The sequence below is a fragment of the Callithrix jacchus genome, chromosome 1, assembly GCF_049354715.1.
Source record: "Callithrix jacchus isolate 240 chromosome 1, calJac240_pri, whole genome shotgun sequence".
Taxonomy (NCBI): domain Eukaryota; kingdom Metazoa; phylum Chordata; class Mammalia; order Primates; family Cebidae; genus Callithrix; species Callithrix jacchus.
In genome coordinates this window covers 31,239,516-31,253,411 of record NC_133502.1, presented here as the reverse complement: position 1 = coordinate 31,253,411, position 13,896 = coordinate 31,239,516, and positions in this window count along the sequence as shown.

The following is a 13,896-nucleotide window of genomic DNA, read 5'->3' as shown; positions in this document are numbered from 1 at the left end:
GAGGTAATCTTATTTATTTCTTAATATTTATTTTTATATCTTTCTCAGGGCATGTGAACACACACACATAGCTTTTTATATGCACCTGATTGTTGAATACATATTAGTTTTAAATATACATAGCACATTTATCAAAAGAGTAACAAAAAATAAGAAAAGTTGTTTTATGCTAAAAAAAAGATTGACCATTCTAACTAGAAATCTTGAAGACCTGATTTTACAGGTGAAGATATCACAAAAAAGTATAACAAAAATATGAGACAAAATAAGAAAACAACTAACTCTCTAGCACTTTTTTTGAGACAATTAAGCTTTTAAAAGTAGTATGTTATTAGTTCACATATCAGTTGTTTAGATTCTTCAATGGTGTCCTGTCACATTGAGAGTTAAATCAATATCCAACCAAGGTTTGGCCTCAGCTGGTCCCCAATTACCTCTCTAATCTCATTGAACTTTCTTGAGCCTACTAAACCTTCTGTTTTTTCAGAAAGTTTGCCCTTTTATTCTCTTTGTGAAACTTCCCCAGATATTTTCATGGCTGGCTTCATTTTATTTGAGATTCTGCTTAAATATCACTTCCTTAGAGAAGGCTTTTCTGAATAACATGTCAAGAATTCTAGCTCCTTATTCTCTTTTCCACTGCCTTGCTTAACTTTTCTTCTTCACATGTATCAAATCCTCATACATATAGAAGTATATGTTTATATTTTGTTACTCCACCTGGAATTTAAACCTTACAAAGTTAAGGATATGTTGTGTCCTTTTTATGGTGGCCAAATATTCTCGTTGCTGTGAGACTGGGGAATGAGAGCATGGAGGTTCTTAGGATGTGGCACTTTCAGTGCTATCACTGGCATGGTCCATGGCAAACTAGAATGTTTGGTCGCCCTAGTTGTTCACTGTTGCTTGCCTTTTACTTGGAATAAGGGTGGGTACATGGTTGATGCTTAATAACTATATATTGAATGAGTGAAGCAGCAAATTCAAACTTTCATTTAAATGTTAAATTCAAGCATGATTTTATATTATTAAGTTTTGTAACAATGGAGGTGGATTTTCTGGTGTCAGCTTGTGTTTTGGATGATTGGAGAATTTTCATGGCTCCTCCAAAACCAATACACAAAGAAAACAAATAAGTTATTGTTTTCAGGGTAGCCATGAAAAAGTCACAAGTTTTTGCATACTTGTGGAGCCCTTAAAATTATCTCCACTTACTTTTAAGATAGCTCACTTCGATAATTTTCAGCCAATATTTTAACCTTAATTTTCCGTAGAAAGACTGTATTATGTTCTTGAGGGCTCTGGTTATATACTTTTATAACTTCTGTACTTGTGTGAATAGTGCTTTGCTCAATGCCTATCTGCCCTTTAGACTTCACATTTCATGAATTCAAAGATCATGACTGTTTTGCTCACTGCTGATTCACTGACTTCTCCTCCTTCTTTTTCTTCTTTTTTTTGTTTGAGATGAAGTATTGCTTTGTCACCCAGGCTGGAGTGTAGTGTTGCGATATCTGCTCACTGCAGCCTCTTCCTCCAAGGTTCAAGCAATTCTCCTGCCTCAGCCTCCTAAGTAGCTGGGATTACAGGTGCACACCAGTACGCCCAGCTAATTTTTGTATTTTTAGTAGAGACAGTGTTTCACCATGTTGATCAGACTGATCTCAAACTCCTGACCTCGTGATCCACCCGCCTCGGCCTCTCAAAGTGCTGGGATTACAGGTGTGAGCCTCTACACCCTGCCTGACTCTCTGACTTCTAACACAATCCAGTACATCCTTATTTGGGTTCCCTGTAGCACATTGTTTCACAGAGAAGCAGACATTTTTCTGGGTTACAAATTGCTGCAATATGCAATATAACCTCTCTCTCTCTCTCTCTCTCTCTCTCTCTCTCTCTCTCTCTCTCTCTCTCTCTCTCCCCTTTCTTGCTCTCTCTCTCTGTGTATAAAATTGACACACACACACATATATAAATATTTGTGCCATGCATTTTGTATTCTTACACATCACTATGATAAACACCTCTCCTCTGTGCTTGGGAAAATTTAAGTATCTCTTTATTTCCTTCACTCAGAGATGTAGCTAAATGTCAGGGTGAAGAAAAAGACAATATTTGGAAGAGAGTTGGAGTGTGTGCCTAGGACATATCTGTGGAAATTATAATCAGGGAGAGGATTAGAATCTTAATATTTGGAAAGACTAGAGTCTTAATGAATTTATCAGAATTGCCAGCCCAACTCAAAAATAAATTAGATTGTGGAATTTTAAGACTGATGGAGAAAATAAATAATACCCTGCTTATTCTTCACTCTATTATATCAATAAATTATTCAGAAGTTAGATTGAAATTGTCATATACTCAGAAAAAAATACACTTTGGAATTGTGTTATTTCTCATACATTTTTTTTAAAGTGAACAATCTATTTAAAATGTTAGCTGACTGACTTGTAATGAAAGAAAAAATAGAAATGCTTTGCTTCTTAGTGACAAGAGTATGGAGATGGCACAGGAGACCACAAGTCTCCTTTCATTCTGTAACTTTGTAGATGGCATTCTAATGGAGGAGTAGAGATGGAATGAGGAGGAGGGACTCCATAATACCACCTGGTTGCTGCAAAGACAGTCTTTCTTTGCTATAAACTGCTTTCAATGTGCATATCTGTTGAAAACCAACCTCCTTCCTTTTTTCCTCCAACCTGTCTTTCCTCTCCTTTATTGCATGGCTGAAAACACAAATCATTTCTGCAAGTGTCCTGATTAACCCAGAGTCAGTCTGGTCGCTTTTCTCATTTACTACACCTCAGAACTTGCACTTTTAAAACTGACTGTGCAGTTTTAATTTGCTGTCATTTATCTGTTGCTTTTTAAAGGTGGTTACGTATTTTAACTCTCCCACTCAAGTGTTAACTCTTTGAAGACAGGTATCCTAGATTTTATTGCTTTTATATTCTTCCCCAGAACTTAGTAGAATGTTCTGGCCATATGAGCAATGAAGTACTAATCTACAGCAGCCTGAAAGAGACTCAGGTTTTCACTAAAGTTGTGCCACTCTGAAAAAGATACCCATATTTAAAAATGTGCTAAACAACATAAAGGCATTTGTTTTAACAAAGCCACTTTTCAAAATTATAACCAAATTTGGAATTTATGAATTAAACTTTATGTTGGTACATAATAGGCACTCAAAGTTTTTGGAGTTTTTAATGTATAATTTACATACAATAAAATGTATTCATTTAAAGTGTACAGTCTTATCAGGTTTGACAAATGTATATACTTGTTTACCCTCAACTCCAGTCTAGACACAGAATAGTTTCATTGCCCCAGAACATTCTCTCCTGCTCTCTCCCTGTTGGTATCCCCTACCCACTGCCTGAGGCAACAACTGCTAATTTTCCTTCTATTAAAAAAAAATTAACTTTTCTTAAACTAAACCTATATGACTTTTAAATCAAGGATACAGTTCAATTTGCTAACAGGGGTGTAATTTGAGAATAACAACAAAAAAAGAATCATGATATGCTTCCAGAATAACCTAGGAAAGAAGTGCAAGTGTCCTCAACCCTGAATATTTTATTTTCTTCAAAGGTATTCAATTAATTATTTAGTGTTCCCCCTAAACTTAGCTATGAGAAATTGGTCTTTTGTGTATGCTGTGAAAAAATAATAATACTGAATAGCAATAATAAAAGAGTATGCTTTCTATTTGATTGAAAATTTACATATAATTGATAATACATTATTGATTTGAACCACAAGAACAATTAATTTATAAAACCTCTGTAATTATTTATTTTCACTTTGCTTCATGATAAAATTTAGAAGCACATTAACATTAATTAAAACTTATTCTCCATACTGAGTAATAATCAGTAAGTTTGTCTTTACTTCTCTGTCTTTCTAATTTAGGATGTTTAAAAATATTTTATTGAAATTGTATAGAATGTAACAAAATAGGCAACTGTACATAAAATCACTGGAAAAATTATACTTCAGTTGTAGAAAATGATGCTTAATAAGTAGATATCACATTGTTACACAAGCTTTTATGACATATGTTTGAATGTAAAAAAAAGAAACAATATTTCATAAAGTTCATGTTCCTTGAAGGTCCTTATTGTGAAAAGCTATGCTGCCTTATATTACTCCGATAAATTCTATTCTTTATTAGAATTCAATCTTTGTGCTTGGCAAGGTGCTGTGACATATATTATATGCAGAACTGAGAAAGAATATTTTGCATGTAGACACAACACTCTGAATATATTAAGAGATACACATTAATCATCCTGGTTTCCAAGCTATTACAATGAATTGACTTATAAGTTGCTATGAATCTGGTTATTCTATGCAAGGCACTTCAGGCTAAAAATATTTTGTAAACAAAGAAGGATAGGAAGTAGCAGTTGTCGGATTTTTTTAACTTTCTTGAAATGACATGACGTTTTTGGAAGTATATCTAAAAAGATTAAAAATTTTCTCATGAATAATTTTACAGTTCCAAAGAGGTTGGTTTTGTGACAGGATAACTGTTCATTTGTGTTTATAATGTGGTCTTTGAACTGTACTCTGAGCATCTGTAGCTCATTTTAGAGGCAAAAGTTTGGGTGCTATGCCCTGTAGTCCTTAGTGTATATATATTTTTTTCTGACAATTTTTTATGGTAATAATTCGTTACTTTTACTTTTGCTAGTCATTCTGTTTCTTGACTCAGACCTTAGTGCATTTATTTAAAATGTGACAAATATTCATATCTATATATGTACATATATAGATATTCCTATATATATATGATTATCTTCTATAAACTAGAGATAGTATTGACTTTACAGGATTACAGTTAAAATTAAGTTGAATATGAAGCATTTAGTTGGTACTTTGTTCATGGTAGATATTTAAAAGATACGTACATTTATTTCTTTGTGTTAAGCATTGTTGCCTAAATTTATGGGAATATACAAATTAGTAGCATTGTATAATTTATATATATATATAAACACACACACACACTAAAGATTTTCTAGAAGGGTCAATGTCTCACACATATAAACTCAGGTTTTTTAATATGCATGAATACAAATACACACATCCTACTAAATCATGCTACTAATTTGTATATTCTCATAAATTTAGGCAACGATGTTTAACATAAAGAAATAAAAGCAAGTGTCTTTTAAATATCTACCATGGACAAAGTACCAATTAAATGCTTAATATTCAACTTAATTTTAGCTGTAATCCTGTAAAGTCAGTACTATCTCCTGGGCAAGTTCAAATACTGTTTTACCAAATGTATAAAATAATGAGAAACATAAACACAATTTAATCGAGGATGTAATTCTGTATTTATCTGCCCACATGTCTGAGGACAATTTTGGTTCTAGAATATGATCATTTCTATTTCAGGTTCTATACTCATTCTGCCTCCATTTGACATGGTGCTTATAACAGCTATCCAGTATCCTTTATTTATTTCCTCAAGAAAATTATTTAACCTTTATGTGGTTTTCTTTTTTCTTTTTCTTTTTTTTTGCCTCTGCCTTGAAAAGAGAGATAAGAACAATATCTATCTCATATAATGGTTGTACAACTCCTGTGTCACCTTCTAGATAAACTTGATTTCAGTTCCCCACTTCCTCATTATTGGCCTCTAATTTGTCAAATGAGGATAACTATAGTTAGTTACTTTACAGATCTGCTGCAAAGACAGAAGAATACTTGCATAGCAGTCATTTTTCAGACCCTAGTACATAGTAGTTTAGTGTACCTTAGCTTTTTCTTTTCTTTTTTTTTTTTTTTAATTTTTTATTGGATTATAGGTTTTGGGGTACATGAGCAGAGCATGCAAGACAGTTGCATAGGTACACACATGGCAGTGTGCTTTCTTTTCTTCTCCCCTTCACCCACATTTGGCTTTTCTCCCCAGGCTATCCCTCCCCACCTCCCCCTCCCACTGGCCCTCCCCTTTTCCCCCCAATAGACCCCAGTGTTTAGTACTCCCCTTTCTGTGTCCATGTGTTCTCATTTTTCATCACCCACCTATGAGTGAGAATATGCGGTGTTTCATTTTCTGTTCTTGTGTCAGTTTGCTGAGGATGATGTTTTCCAGATTCATCCATGTCCCTACAAACGACACAAACTCATCATTTCTGATTGCTGCATAATATTCCATGGTGTATATGTGCCACATTTTTCCAATCCAGTCTATTATCAATGGGCATTTGGGTTGATTCCAGGTCTTTGCTATTGTAAACAGTGCTGCAATGAACATTCGTGTATATGTGTCCTTATAGTAGAAGGATTTATAGTCTTTTGGATATATACCCAGTAATGGGATTGCTGGGTCAAATGGAATTTCTATTTCTAAGGCCTTGAGGAATCGCCACACCGTCTTCCACAATGGTTGAACTAATTTACACTCCCACCAACAGTGTAAAAGTGTTCCTTTTTCTCCACATCCTCTCCAGCATCTGTTGTCTCCAGATTTTTTAACGATCGCCATTCTAACTGGCGTGAGATGGTATCTCAATGTGGTTTTGATTTGCATCTCTCTGATGACCAGTGACGATGAGCATTTTTTCATATGATTGTTGGCCTCGTATATGTCTTCTTTCGTAAAGTATCTGTTCATATCCTTTGCCCACTTTTGAATGGGCTTGTTTGTTTTTTTCCTGTAAATCTGTTTGAGTTCTTTGTAAATTCTGGATATCAGCCCTTTGTCAGATGGGTAAACTGCAAAAATTTTTTCCCATTCTGTTGGTTGCCGATCCACTCTAGTGACTGTTTCTTTTGCCGTGCAGAAGCTGTGGAGTTTCATTAGGTCCCATTTGTCTATTTTGGCTTTTGTTGCCAATGCTTTTGGTGTTTTGTTCATGAAGTCCTTGCCTACTCCTATGTCCTGGATAGTTTTGCCTAGATTTTCTTCTAGGGTTTTTATGGTGCCAGGTCTTATGTTTAAGTCTTTAATCCATCTGGAGTTAATTTTAGTGTAAGGTGTCAGGAAGGGATCCAGTTTCTGCTTTCTTCACATGGCTAACCAGTTTTCCCAACACCATTTGCTAAACATGGAATCCTTTCCCCATTGCTTGTTTTTGTCAGGTTTATCAAAGATTGTATAGTTGTATGTATGTTGTGTTGCCTCCGGTGCCTCTGTTTTGTTCCATTGGTCTATATCTCTGTTTTGGTACCAGTACCATGCTGTTTTGATTACTGTAGCCTTGTAGTATAGTTTGAAATCCGGTAGTGTGATGCCCCCCGCTGTGTTCTTTTTGCTTAGAATTGACTTGGCTATGCGGGCTCTCTTTTGGTTCCATATGAAGTTCATGGTGGTTTTTTCCAGTTCTGTGAAGAAAGTCAATGGTAGCTTGATGGGGATAGCGTTGATTCTGTAAATTACTTTGGGCAGTATAGCCATTTTCACGATATTAATTCTTCCTAACCATGAACATGGAATGTTTCTCCATCTGTTTGTGTCCTCTCTGATTTCGTTGAGCAGTGGTTTGTAGTTCTCCTTGAAGAGGTCTCTTACGTTCCTTGTGAGTTGTATTCCAAGGTATTTTATTCTTTTTGTAGCAATTGCGAATGGCAGTTCGCTCTTGATTTGGCTTTCTTTAAGTCTGTTATTGGTGTAGACGAATGCTTGTGATTTTTGCACATTGATTTTATATCCTGAGACTTTGCTGAAGTTGCTTATCAGTTTCAGGAGTTATTGGGCTGAGGCAATGGGGTCTTGTAGGTATACTATCATGTCGTCTGCAAATAGAGACAATTTGGCTTCCACCTTTCCTATTTGAATACCCTTTATTTCTTTTTCTTGCCTGATTGCTCTGGCTAGAACTTCCAGTACTATATTGAATAGGAGTGATGAGAGAGGGCATCCTTGTCTAGTGCCAGATTTCAAAGGGAATGCTTCCAGTTTTTGCCCATTCAGTATGATATTGGCTGTTGGTTTGTCATAAATAGCTTTTATTACTTTGAGATACGTTCCATCGATACTGAGTTTATTGAGGGTTTTTAGCATAAAGGGCTGTTGAATTTTGTAAAATGCCTTCTCTGCGTCAATTGAGATAATCATGTGGTTTTTGTTTTTGGTTCTGTTTATGTGGTGAATTACATTTATAGACTTGCGTATGTTGAACCAGCCTTGCATCCCCGGGATGAATCCTACTTGATCATGATGAATAAGTTTTTTGGTTTGCTGTTGCAATAGGCTTGCCAATATTTTATTGAAGATTTTTGCATCTATGTTCATCATGGATATTGGCCTGAAGTTTTCTTTTCTTGTTGGGTCTCTGCCAGGTTTTGGTATCAGAATGATGTTGGTCTCATAAAATGATTTGGGAAGGATTACCTCTTTTTGGATTGTTTGAAATAGTTTTAGAAGAAATGGTGCCAGCTCTTCCTTGTGTGTCTGGTAGAATTCGGCTGTGAACCCATCTGGACCTGGGCTTTTTTTGTGTGGTAGGCTCTTAATTGCTGCCTCAACTTCAGACCTTGTTATTGGTCTATTCATAGTTTCAGCTTCCTCCTGGTTTAGGCTTGGGAGGACACAGGAATCCAGGAATTTGTCCATTTCTTCCAGGTTTACTAGTTTATGTGCATAGAGTTGTTTGTAATATTCTCTGATGATGGTTTGAATTTCTGTGGAATCTGTGGTGATTTCCCCTTTATCATTTTTTATTGCATCTATTTGGTTGTTCTCTCTTTTCTTTTTAATCAATCTGGCTAGTGGCCTGTCTATTTTGTTGATCTTTTCAAAAAACCAGCTCTTGGATTTATTGATTTTTTGAAGGGTTTTTCGTGTCTCAATCTCCTTCAGCTCAGCTCTGATCTTAGTTATTTCTTGTATTCTGCTGGGTTTTGAGTTTTTTTGGTCTTGGTCCTCTAGCTCTTTCAATTTTGACGATAGGGTGTCAATTTTGGATCTCTCCATTCTCCTCATATGGGCACTTATTGCTATATACTTTCCTCTAGAGACTGCTTTAAATGTGTCCCAGAGGTTCTGGCACGTTGTGTCTTCGTTCTCATTGGTTTCGAAGAACTTCTTTATTTCTGCCTTCATTTCGTTGTTTACCCAGTCAACATTCAAGAGCCAGTTGTTCAGTTTCCATGAAGCTGTGCGGTTCTGTGTCGGTTTCTGAATTCTGAGTTCTAACTTGCTTGCACTATGGTCTGAGAGGCTATTTGTTATGATTTCAGTTGTTTTGCATTTGTTGAGCAGTGCTTTACTTCCAATTATGTGGTCAATTTTAGAGTAGGTGTGATGTGGTGCTGAGAAGAATGTGTATTCTGTGGATTTGGGGTGGAGAGTTCTGTAAATGTCTATCAGGTTTGCTTGCTCCAGGTCTGAGTTCAAGCCCTGGATATCCGTGTTGATTTTTTGTCTGGTAGATCTGTCTAGTATTGACAGTGGAGTGTTAAAGTCTCCCACTATTATTGTGTGAGAGTCTAAGTCCTTTTGTAAGTCCTTAAGAACTTGCCTTATGTAACTGGGTGCTCCTGCATTGGGTCCATATATGTTTAGGATCGTTAGCTCTTCTTGTTGTATCGATCCTTTTACCATTATGTAATGGCCTTCTTTGTCTCTTTTGATCTTTGTTGCTTTAAAGTCTATTTTATCGGAGATGAGAATTGCAACTCCTGCTTTTTTTTGCTTTCCATTTGCTTGGTAAATCTTCCTCCATCTCTTTATTTTGAGCCTTTGTGTATCCTTGCATGTGAGATGGGTTTCCTGTATACAGCACACTGATGGGTTTTGGCTTTTTATCCAATTTGCCAGTCTGTGTCTTTTGATTGGTGCATTTAGTCCATTTACATTTAGGGTTAATATTGTTATGTGTGAATTTGATACTGCCATTTTGATGCTAAGTGTCTGTTTTGCCTGTTAGTTGTTGTAGATTCTTCATTATGTTGATGCTCTTTAGCATTCAGTGTGATTTTGGAATGGCTGGTACTGGTTGATCCTTTCTATGTGTAGTGCCTCTTTTAGGAGCTCTTGTAAAGCAGGCCTGGTGGTGACAAAATCTCTGAGTACTTGCTTGTTCGCAAAGGATTTTATTTTTCCTTCACTTCTGAAGCTCAGTTTGGCTGGATATGAAATTCTGGGTTGAAAGTTCTTTTCTTTAAGAATGTTGAATATTGGCCCCCACTCTCTTCTGGCTTATAGTGTTTCTGCCGAGAGATCTGCTGTGAGTCTGACGGGCTTCCCTTTGTGGGTGACCCGACCTTTCTCTCTGGCTGCCCTTAGTATTCTCTCCTTTATTTCAACCCTGTTGAATCTGACGATTATGTGCCTTGGGGTTGCTCTTCTTGCAGAATATCTTTGTGGTGTTCTCTGAATTTCCTGCAATTGAGTGTTGGCCTGTCTTGCTAGGTGGGGGAAATTTTCCTGGATGATGTCCTGAAGAGTATTTTCCAGCTTGGTTTCATTCTCTTCGTCCCCTTCTGGTACACCTATCAAACGTAGGTTAGGTCTTTTCACATAGTCCCACATTTCTTGGAGACTTTGTTCATTCCTTTTTGCGTTTTTTTCTCTAATCTTGGTTTCTCGTTTTATTTCATTGAGTTGTTCTTCAACTTCAGATATTCTTTCTTCTCCTTGGTCAATTCGGCTATTGAAACTTGTGCATGCTTCGCGAAGTTCTCGTATTGTGTTTTTCAGCTCCTTTAATTCATTCATATTCCTCTCTAAGTTATCCATTCTTGTTATCATTTCCTCAAATCTTTTTTCAAATCTTTTCTCAAGGTTCTTAGTTTCTTTGCATTGATTTAATACATGATCTTTTAGCTCACCAAAGTTTCTCATTATCCATCTTCTGAAGTCTAATTCCGTCATTTCATCACAGTCATTCTCCCTCCAGCTTTGTTCCCTTGCTGGTGAGGAGTTTTGGTCCTTTCTAGGAGGTGAGGTGTTCTGGTTTCGGGGGGTGTTTTCCTCCTTTTTGCGCTGGTTTCTTCCCATCTTTGCGGATTTGTCTGCTGGTCGTCTGCGTATTTGCTGACTTTTCGATTGTGTCTCTGAGTGGACACCCTGAATGTTGATGATGAAGTATTTCTGTTGCTTGGTTTTCCTTCTACCAGTCTAGCCCCTTCGCTGTACGAATGCTGAGGTCCGCTCCAGACCCTGCTTGTCTGGGGTGCACCTCTAGCAGCTGTGGCACAGTGAGGGATGCTACCAGTTTCTTTTTCTGCTATCTTTGTCCCAGGATGGTGCCTGCCTAATGTCAGTGTTTTGGATATAGAGAGGTCAGGGAGCTGCTTGAGGAGACAGTTTGTACTTTATAGGGGTTTAATTGCTGAGCTGTGAGCTGTGTTGTTCATTCAGGGCTGTTAGGCTGCTATGTTTGATTCTGCTGCAACAGAGCTCATTAAAAAAAAACCTTTTTTTTCTCAAATGCTGTGTTGAGGGGTTTGGGCTTTATTTTTGGATGTCTGTTGAGGTCCTGCCCAGCTAGGATGCAGACTAGCCACTGTTTGCCTGCTGAGGCTCCGCCCTGCTGTTGTGAGACTCGCCCTGGCTCCGCTGTTCTGCTGTTCTCTGCCACACCCTGCGGCGGAGTCTCTCTGTTGTAGCGGGTTGCCTCGGCGACGGCAGGCTGCGTCAGCAGTGGGCGTGTATCTCAGTAGGGACGGGTTGCCTCGGCAATGGCTGGCTGCGTCAGCAATGGGCGTGTATCTCAGTTGGGGCGGGTTACCTCGGTAATGGTGGCCGCCCCTCCCCCTCAGAGCGTCTCCGGCCGTCTGCACGGGGCTTGTTTGAAATCGTGGTTTTGTTCGTCCCACTGGGTCAATCCTAACGCTCTGTTCCTGCAATCCCCTGGGCTGGCCCACTGTTCAAGTCTAGCTCAGTCTCAAGTCCAGCCCTCTCACGTCTCCAGTTGCTGGTTCAACGGGGCACCCGGACAAGTGCGCCCTGTGGGGAGCGCTGGGTAGGGCCGGCCGCCGCCACCCCGGCTGCCGGCTTCGCCAGGCGTAATATCTGCCTGGCGTCCCGCGTCTCCTCCTCACTTGGGAATTTCCCCGTTCTGTGAGCAACAAAGATCAGTCTGGAAATGCAGCTCAGACTCACCTCTCCACAGACACAACGAGAACTCCAATCCTGGGTTGTTCTCACAGCACCATCTTGAGTCCTCCCCCAGAAGATATCACCTTAGCTTTTTCTACTGGCTCTGTGACTGATTTATTCATTGACCTTGACCAGGAAGTTACAATTCCTCTCTGGGATTCAGTTTTTTTCACTTGTACAAAGAAAGTTCTAAAAATAAATATATGCTTAAATAGTAGAGAGAGGAAATGAACAAGATGGTTTCTAAGTCTCTGAAACAAAAACAAAACAAACAAACAAAAACACAACTAAAAAAGCTGTAGGTTATATGAACAGAAAAATACATACTGTAGAACAATCTAATCAGTTCAACTTATATTTATTGGTTTACTAAAGCACAGACGGTAAATATCTTACATGCAGTTTTGTTTGTAGGAATATATGCCCATAAATAGACTAGGCTTTGAAATTACAATAATTAATTGTTATTCTAATAAGGTAAAAGGATGGAAGATAATTGTTTTAATTAATTTTTTTAAAAACCCTACAGTTTTTTTAATGATCTTATTAAAAAAAAAAAAAAGAAACTTTCTCCGATATTGTTGCCACAACTGGGTAAGATTTGAAATTGTTTTAATCACTGCCAAAAGCAGGAAGAGGAGATTGAGAGAGAGAGAAGATGGAAAAAAGGTACTGGCTGCAGGTAAGAGAGACTATAATAGAGCAAATAGTGGCATGTAGGACTGAGTACACAAATGGAAGACAGATTATAATGTAGGAGGATATTTTCCTGGTCATTGGAGTTAGAAAGAGCTAAGGCTGGGGGCACACAAAAGTACATGTGTTTGTGTGCAAATTATATTTCCTTTCCTTCTGATACATTCAGTCATTCCCATGAAATAATGAGTTGTTGAAATGGTGGTTCAACACCGTTGACTCTATTGCACAGAACCAGATATGAAGACAGAAGGCTCACAGTATGCATTAAAGAGTATTTTTCTCCTTTTATAACAAAAAAATGGGGCTCTAATATAGGATTTAGTCACAGACTAACATGATAAAAGCAATATTTTTGGCTGCTACATTTGAATGAGATAAAATAAATTGCATAGTAAAATAGAAAGTAACAGGCCAAGAGATGTAAAACCTTCTGCTTCTAGCTATGGTTCTTGACTATCTAAGTATCCAATTTTGTTAAATAAATTCACCTCTAACTTATCTTTACAAAAGGGGTTGTTCCAGCATTATCCAGATCTAAAAATTGTATCAGTAGAAGTAGAGATTTATGAAAATCACGATAAAAAATATAAGGGCTTGTAATAAGTGATAAATGCTAAAGTGGAGGAGGATTAACTAAATAAACAAATGTGTGCATATTATTTATTTATTAATTTTTGAGATGGAGTTTCACTCTTGTTACCCAGGCTGGAGTGCAACGGCATGCTCTCAGCTCACCGCAACCACCGCCTCCTGAGTTCAAGCAATTCTCCTACCTCAGACTCCTGAGTAGCTGGGACTTCAGGCGCGCGCCACTGTGCCCAGCTAATTTTTGTATATTTAGTAGAGACAGGGTTTCACCTTGTTGACCAGGATGGTCTCAATCTCTTGACCTCGTGATCCACCCGCCTCAGCCTCCCAAAGTACTGGGATTATATGCGTGAGCCACCGTGCCCGGCCATATTATTTATGTGATTGCAAAATAAAATAAGGCAATTAGCATGATTTTTCATGATCAGAAATCACGATTTGAATCCTGGTTATTCAACCACTCAGACAAAATAGGAATATCACTGACATTTAATAAAGTGTTAGAAATGATTAAATAAGAATATACATATAAAACCTATCAT